Source organism: Anneissia japonica, unplaced genomic scaffold (genome assembly GCF_011630105.1).
Source record: "Anneissia japonica isolate Jap-2015-1 unplaced genomic scaffold, ASM1163010v1 scaffold287869_len1821871_cov162, whole genome shotgun sequence".
Classification (NCBI taxonomy): Eukaryota; Metazoa; Echinodermata; class Crinoidea; order Comatulida; family Comatulidae; genus Anneissia; species Anneissia japonica.
The window spans coordinates 426,819-434,937 of record NW_022741034.1 but is presented as its reverse complement, the minus strand read 5'-3'; the positions used below and the strand labels follow the sequence as shown (position 1 = coordinate 434,937).

Here is an 8,119-nt window from a genome sequence, read left to right as displayed (position 1 = left end):
ATAAAATACATTTATATGATTCTTGTTCTTAAAATAATTACATTAATGATTAACATTAAAATTTCATTATTTGACCTAATGTTGGAATTAAATAATGATGATAGTAATAATAATATTAAAATAATTTTTTTATTTGCTATGGACAAGTATTATTCTAAAATTAAAATTTACATATTTTAATGTTTGTTGCTTTTCTTTTCCTAATTCTAGTTTTTTGATGAATGTATGTTTTTTATTTCAGTAAAAATTTTGTAGAAGGCTGAACATTACAAAGATTTCAGCAAACCGGTGGACTCATCCTGCTCAGCTCAATGGCTATAATGTTGCTTTGTTGTTCTGTGCTCGTTAATTCTACTGAATGGTGAGTGGAAAAACTTGTTCTTATGAATTCTTGTCCATTGTAAAAGCTTTGAGGGATAACTTTCGACCTGATTTATCACTAAGAATAAACATTACAATTTCAATATTATAACACAAAAACCATAATTAAATTATTTTAAAATAAATTAAAATAAAATTTATATGAAATAAGTTTTTTTTAATTGAAATTAATGTAAAATTAATAGGGTAATACAGTTGGAGAGATCAAAATAATAATATTATTTTATTTTGTCATTAATATAACAAAACAATGAACAAAACTATATAAAGTGGTTTGCTATAAGAATTGACCTTGACAAACTATATACAGAAAGTGAACATTTAGACCCATTAACAACTTTTCAGGGATTTATGTTTGGGTCATCAGATATTTAAATGACTCTCACATTTACACCCTAAACTGGATCATGCCCAACACAATAATTTCTTCCTTGTAACTTGGTTAAACTTACCCATATGTTTCGTTCAGATCAGTTGATCCGTTTTCAAAATATCTGGTCTGGGACGTTTTCTTTTAAATGGTCCTCATATCCATACCAGATTGTCACCAAAATTTCATCATTCTCTGACCATGAAAAACTAATATTCTGCAAAGTTTCATTTTCATCCATTTATATCTGGGATGTAAGCAATTAAATAACCCTTAAATTTACACTCTAACCTGGATTGTCCCCAACAAATAATAATATCTTCCTTTTAACTTTCCCGAAAGTTTCATTTAAATCAGGTGATCCGTTAGTGTGAAATATCTGGTCTGGGATGTTTTCATTTGAATGGTCCACTTTATCCACACCCTACTCTGGATTGTCACAAACAATTAATCATTTCTTTTAATACTAGACCTTGACAAACTGTTATACAAAGTTGCAATCATACCCATTAAGATTTACTGTAGGTCTGGGACCTGACAAATTTAAATGACCCTCAAATTTACACCCTAAATTAGATGGTCTCCCAACACATAATTTCTTCTTTCCTAACTTGTTTACTTTCCCAAAAGTTTCATTCAAAGATCAATTGACCTATTTTTGAAATATCTGGTGTAGACTGTTTGCCCTTAAATCACATTAATTGGTCCCCACATCCACACCCCACTTTAGGAGGCACATACCTGACAAATCATTTTCATTCTGCATATAATATTTAATTATGTTATGATTATTAGTTCATAAAATTAAAATTTAATTATTTGACCAAATTCATATATTTTTTTATAGAATTATAATAATTAAATTAACAATTAAACATTTTGATATTTATGGTGCATTTGTATTTATAAATTTGCAATTTATTTTACTATAGAAATTCTGAAGAAAATTTAGACTTTGCACCTCTGCAACAAGTGGACTAGCCCTGCTTGGCTGAATGGGGAATTTTGCTTCCTCTACTGAATGGTGAGTGTGCTAGAAAAACTTTGTGAATTTTCTTATTGTAAATTGCATGTCCATTGCAAATTGCTTTGTGGGAGAAATAAATGCCAACACTGATTTCAGATTTGATACTTGTTTCTTAAATTATTTGATTTACATGTAATAATAAATAACTTTAAATTGTATTAATTTGCGTAAATGTTTCAATTAAAAATAACTTTAGTTTTCCTTTCCACTGGACTTAAAAATTGTTGTATAAATTTGCGTAAATGTTTCAATTAAAAATAACTTTAAACATATTCCTTTCCACTGGACTCAAAAATAGTTGTATAATTTTGCGTAAATGTTTCAATTAAAAATAAATTTAAATAATTTTCCTTTCCACTGGACTTAAAAATTGTATAAATTTGCGCAAATGTTTCAATTAAAAATAACATTAAATGTTTTCCCTTTCCACTGGACTTAAAAATTGTTGTATAATTTGCGTAAATGTTTCAATTAAAAATAACTTAAAATAGTATAAATTTGCGTAAATGTTTCAATTAAAAATAAATGTAAATGTTTTCCCTTTCCACTGGAATTAGAAATAACTTAAAATGTTTACCCTTTCCACTGGAATTAAAAATTGTATAAATTTGCATAAATGTTTCAATTAAAAATAACTTAAATAGTTTTCCCTTTCCACTGGACTTAAAATTGTATAAATTTGCGTAAATGTTTCAATTGAAAATAACTTTGAATGTTTTCCATTCCATAGCTTATTGCTCTAATTTCTTATTCTTTCAGAATGTGGCAACTGATTTGGCAATTGAAGCTTTCTATTTCAAATAAATATTCTTTGTAATTCAGTATCGTTTTGGAAATATTTTGAATAAATATTCATTGTATTGGAGTATTTTGAATAAATAAATATTCATTGTCTTCAGTTTATTATTGAGTATTTTCTTCTTCTCGAGCATTGAAAAAGCAGGATGGCAAAAAAAAAAAAAACGCCCTCGAATAGAAAAAGGCCCAAAATATGACTAAGTTATTTGGCCACATTAATCTGTCCGGTTCTGATAAAAATAGTGAAGAAAATCGCCCTAAATAACCATTTTAATTTAAAGTTTTTTAGGGCGTCTTAACTGTCAACGGCAGTAAGCGCCCTCTAACATCCAAGTTTTTCAGAATAACATAAAAACTGGCTATTAGAGGGCACTACCTCCTTATTAATTAAATTAATGACAAATAAGAGACCACCGAAAAACATTAAACTAAAGTGGCTTTAGAGGGCGGTTTTCAGCACCACACAGGACCCCTTTAAATAATTTTAGAGACCCTGGAAATTTTGGCTTTCTATTAGAGGGCACCCTTCAGCACCACTTCTAATAGAAATTGAGGGACATGGGAAAAATTAGCCTTTTTCTATCGGAGGGCGCTTTTTTCATCTTACCTGCATCCATCAGTCAAGCCATCAGTCTTCAAACTTGAACAGCAAACAAACATCAAAACACTATTGAATTTTTTTTTATCATCTTCATAACCAAAATCGCGTAATGAAAATTATTAGGCATCAACAATTCATTATATGGAAAGTTAAAATACAAGTTATATTAGTTTTCTGGTTCTCTTAGTAATATTCAGTTTATATCTTCTGTACAATATAATCAGTTTTTCAAAATGAAGCAATCGTTGTCTTGATGCTGCAACAATTTACCTGCATCCACTAGTCTTCAAACTTGAACAGCAAAGAAAAGTCAACACACTACTTATATTTTTTATTATCTTCATAACCAAAATCACTTAATGTAAATTATTGGCATCAACAATTCATTATATAGAAAGTTAAAATGCTCTGCTATTAATCATAGTAGTTTTCTGGTTCTCTAGTCGGATTGTAATTAGCCAGTTTATATCTTCTGTACAATATACTCAGTTTTTTTCAGAATTAAGCAATTGTTGTCTTGATGCTGCAACAAATAATACAACCGTTTTCACCAGGATTACGGCATCACAATATTCAGCAAGATGTTAACAAAACTTCTGTATTGTATTAAGCATGACAAATTAAATTAACTAAATTAAATTGCCTATATTAGACAAAATTAATTATAATAGGTTTCTCTTCCTTGTCTTCCTCTGCAGCAGTACTTTTCCTGTCTTGCAACTGTGTTGCTGCATCCACCAGAAATATTCTAAAAAAAAAAACATGAATTAAATAAAATTAAAGGTAATAATAAAGTTAATCATTCAGCTTCAGTATATTCCACTTAATACTTACAGTATTATTAATTCTTTGATGTATATCAAAAGTTACTTATCATCTTGCAGATAGTTGTCTGTCGTCTGCAAAACAAAAAATTGTTTAAATACAGATATTGTTTTTATATCCTCAGTGACTTTCACAAATACTGATTTGGAAAAGCGCAATTTTAGTGTTGTAGTGGTTAAGAACCAGGCTAGTTATCTGGTGTGTAAATCCCATTTCCATGTACCACTGAGGATTGTAATGCCATTCAATGCTGTTTTTTATGTTAGGAATGTTTTATTTCATCATACTGAATGCTCAGCATGTTCGATGATACTTGCAAATAAAGTCATTTGGGTAGGAATTGAACAACTGAGCTTACACTATAGTGGCTTCGTGTTGAATCTGATTTAAGCAAACAAAATCTTGCAAGAGTCCAATTTCCAAGTAGCAGCAAGTAGGCCTACTGTGATGCTTTTCAATTGTTTTATTTTTTTCCAAACACCATCAAATATAATTCTCACAAACAGTATTGTATTGCCACATCAATATGCACCATTGTCAAACAGACATGATTCCATATCCTTTAAAATTGATGGATGCTCCTATACCTTCCTTTACCGGGATTATCGCACTATTCAGTAAATGTTCTAACAAAACTTCAGCACACTTTTCACGCCTTGCCGCATGGGTCATGTTCTGTTGCTTCATCTGCCAAAAAAAAAAAAAAGAACAAGAAACAGTAAGGTTGAGACATGATAATTTTAAGGAACGAAGAAATTATATCATCAGTTGGAAGATCCAATGGACTTTCTTTGTTTTTGTTTTATGGGTTAGAAATAGGTTTTACGTAGGACAACTCAACCATGGGACTGGGGGACCCCACTTTTTGGCAGAAAATATATGTCTATGGAGATTTTTGTATGATCAGAAAGAAATGCAAGAAAAGAAAGAGGAAAAAGGAGGAGATTGAGCGGAAAGAGAGTGTTTATCCAGACCCCAACCGAGTTACATTTTGGCGAATCTGGAGTGTCAGGGGTCTTGATCACCCTTCCCTTAGTCAAAAAATAAAATAAAAATAAAAACTTCTAGGTCTACCGTTTTAGGACATGTGAGCTGATTTTTTTTTTTTTTTTTTTTTGGGGTTAATTGAATCATGAAAAAAAGAATATGTATGCAACGTACGTACGTATGTATACCGGTACACACATACATACATGACTATTTTATCTTTTAAAAACTCTCATAATTCTTAATTATTTGTAATGTATATATATTTAGGAATGTTTATGTTACTTGCATTGCATTTCAATATTTGTTAAATTATGCAACTGTACAACTTTGAAAAACAGTACACAAGTACACATGTACAAGTATATAAAATGCACAGGCCTACCTAATCACATCAAAAATCCTTTTCGAAACAAGCCATGTTCATCCGCCCGAGTCTATTTCCACCATGCCATGCACACCTACAAAGAAACTGACTCGTATTGTTTGATAACGGAACTTAAAAACGCCCGAGTCTATTTCCACCATGCCATGCACACCTACAAAGAAACTGACTCGTATTGTTTGATAACGGAACTTAAAAAGTCTTTAAAAAAATACAAATTGCAATTGTTTTATTTTAACACATACAATACATAGGCCTACCTCGTTTTGTTGATACGTACATCACAAATATACCCCATAATCATAAAACAATGGCATTTTTTTTAAACTAAAATACAGCTTGTCCACAGTATCCGTCGTCAACTCATGTCAAGCGGTACTTTAGAATTCACAGTCTGCTACACAGGTGGGTGTGTCCAGGATATTAGGTGAAAATGGCCACAAGAATTACTAAAGTTTAATTATTGAAATAAATAATCTTTATCCAAGGGTATACAGTAAATACAGATTGTATATTTGCTTTTCCACATTGGCGTTACAAATATACACAGACACATACGAAAGGCATCAAAATTATATAAAAACATGAAAAGGATATTGACTGGGAAAACATTTAAGGATAAAAAACACAGGAAATTACAAAAAGCAACTTATTTCACCGTGGTCCCTAAATGAGAATACTAAAATAACAGAAAAATAATAATAGAACTATAAATATGGAAACAATACATTAAATACATTTTAAATACTACAGAAAATTCAATTTTGAAACATCATCAAATTTAAACTATATTGTACCATTATTAAAACACGGGGTTATTTTTATCTTGCCAGTCAGTTGTCTAGGTAACACAAAACAAATCCTTTATTGACCACCACACCATGCCATCACTGTCACGGAGAACAGAAACTGAATGCGAGCCAACAGTACCTGTGGAAACTGGCATTCTCTTAGTAAATTGTACAAGCTGCGCTCACAATAGAAAGAAAATGCCCACATGTAGGCATTACCTGACTACCCTCAGTCACCTAATGATGCTGCTTTTCTTTCAACTATGCAAGCACTTATGTCTGGTTTATATTTATCCACTTCTGATTCTTCGTTGCTACCTTCTTCGTGGAAAGTAGATTTCGGTTGACATGTCTTGGAATAAGGTAAGCCGGCACATTTGTCTGTACTGCCTGCAGTTTCTGGCAACGTGTCCAACTCCTATAACAATTATTATTGGATTAGACAATGCTAAAAATTGAGAATTTCTTTCCAAATACCTACTGTACTTGATGACACAAATAACACGTACTGCTTTGGAATTTCAGCCATAGCAGTTTAAAAAAAGTTCTCAGCTGATTTCCCAAAGTAAAGTGCCTCCTACTTACTGTAAACTGTTCTCGTAGCAAAATGTCATAACTTGACTGCATCTGCTAATTCTATCCAGCTAGTCAAAACATCTTTCAAATTGCCGCAAATTAACGCCCAGCTTCAGGTCTTGCAAGATGTAACCCATCATGTCAAATGGAAAGGCTTCAATAGAGCAGTTTAAGTAATTTGTAATCATTTGCTTCGGCTGTAGATAACCTAAAATAAACGAGATTTTCCTGTTAATTATAAAGAACTTAAATTTACTGCCAAATCATGTGGCATACGTTTCATATCGTTTTAAATAAGAATCCAGATCATTATTACCTTCATTAAATGCTGGTAATTTAGGTCTACTTGCCTTAACTTTGGATGATCCAGTTTAGGGACAGGTAATATTCTGCCCGACTTAGGTTTGTTCTTTTCATCAGTGTTCTTGTATATTATTATTTCCTGGACGAGTAGTCCCAAAAAATGTCACACAGCCTCTCAGAAGCTATCTGACAAAGGTCCGAACATACTCAAGAGGCACAAACGTTTACAACACAAATAACTACCAAAAGTTTTACTGATATATTTCTGGGAAAGTGCACCCACCAGCCTAGTGTTGGGGAATCAAGTGAGGCCAATGAAGATAACACTGTCCTAGGGGTCCATTTTTTGTGATCAATGTTTTCTTTTTTTCTTTCTTTTTTTTTTGCTTTCCAAAAGGAAGAAGAGTGTCTTTTTTTGCTTTCCAAAAGGAAGGGGACAGTCTTCCCCCTGAATTCCATCATCATTAACATATGTTTTCAATCGTCCATACCATCATCCATCCAAAGCCATAGCAGTTAACAAATAATAATGGTTAAACATCAATGCTGTAACACTACAACTTTATCAGCCGGCCCTTCCAAAACTTTAACGAAATATTATGTTACCAAAATACAATAATAATTTGTTCACGATTTCAACATTTTCATTATGGCCTTTTAGCTCTATCACATTAGATTTAATATCACAATAAATTTTTATTCAATCAATTTCCTTTATCATATATTTTTTTTACAATTCTCAATTCAAAGATTAATTGAAAAGGCATCAATTACAAGCAAGCTTTAAGTTTTGATGCCCTACAAAGAAAGAACAATAATAACTACAAAATAAAAATAAAAAGATAATAATAGAAGACGATTCATTTATAAATCAAGATTCATAAATGATAATATGACAAATACAATGGAAAAAAAGTGAAATTTCGATCAAGTATTAAAGATTACCAGTTTTATCTATATTTTTTCAGTAGTCTGTTATGTATTCCTCTTTTAAATAAACTAATACTTTGTAGATTTTTTATATTGTGTTCTAAGCCATTCCATATTTTAATTAATTCATTAAATAGTTTAGGGT

General features: G+C 31.1%; 2 long non-coding RNA genes across 2 annotated transcripts in view; one reads left to right on the top strand and one right to left on the bottom strand.

Moving 5' to 3' along the window:
• Positions 1–1,716: 1,716 nt before the first annotated feature.
• LOC117118531 lies at positions 1,717–2,640 on the top strand. Its single transcript, XR_004447053.1, has 2 exons — positions 1,717–1,775; positions 2,538–2,640. It is a non-coding gene; the product is annotated as an uncharacterized LOC117118531 (long non-coding RNA).
• A 4,208-nt stretch (positions 2,641–6,848) lies between these two features.
• The window catches only part of LOC117118530, a 6,221-nt gene continuing 4,950 nt past the window's right edge, over positions 6,849–8,119 (bottom strand). Inside the window, exon 2 of the long non-coding RNA XR_004447052.1 lies at positions 6,849–6,949. This is a non-coding gene — a long non-coding RNA (uncharacterized LOC117118530). The remainder of the gene's footprint in view (positions 6,950–8,119) is intronic.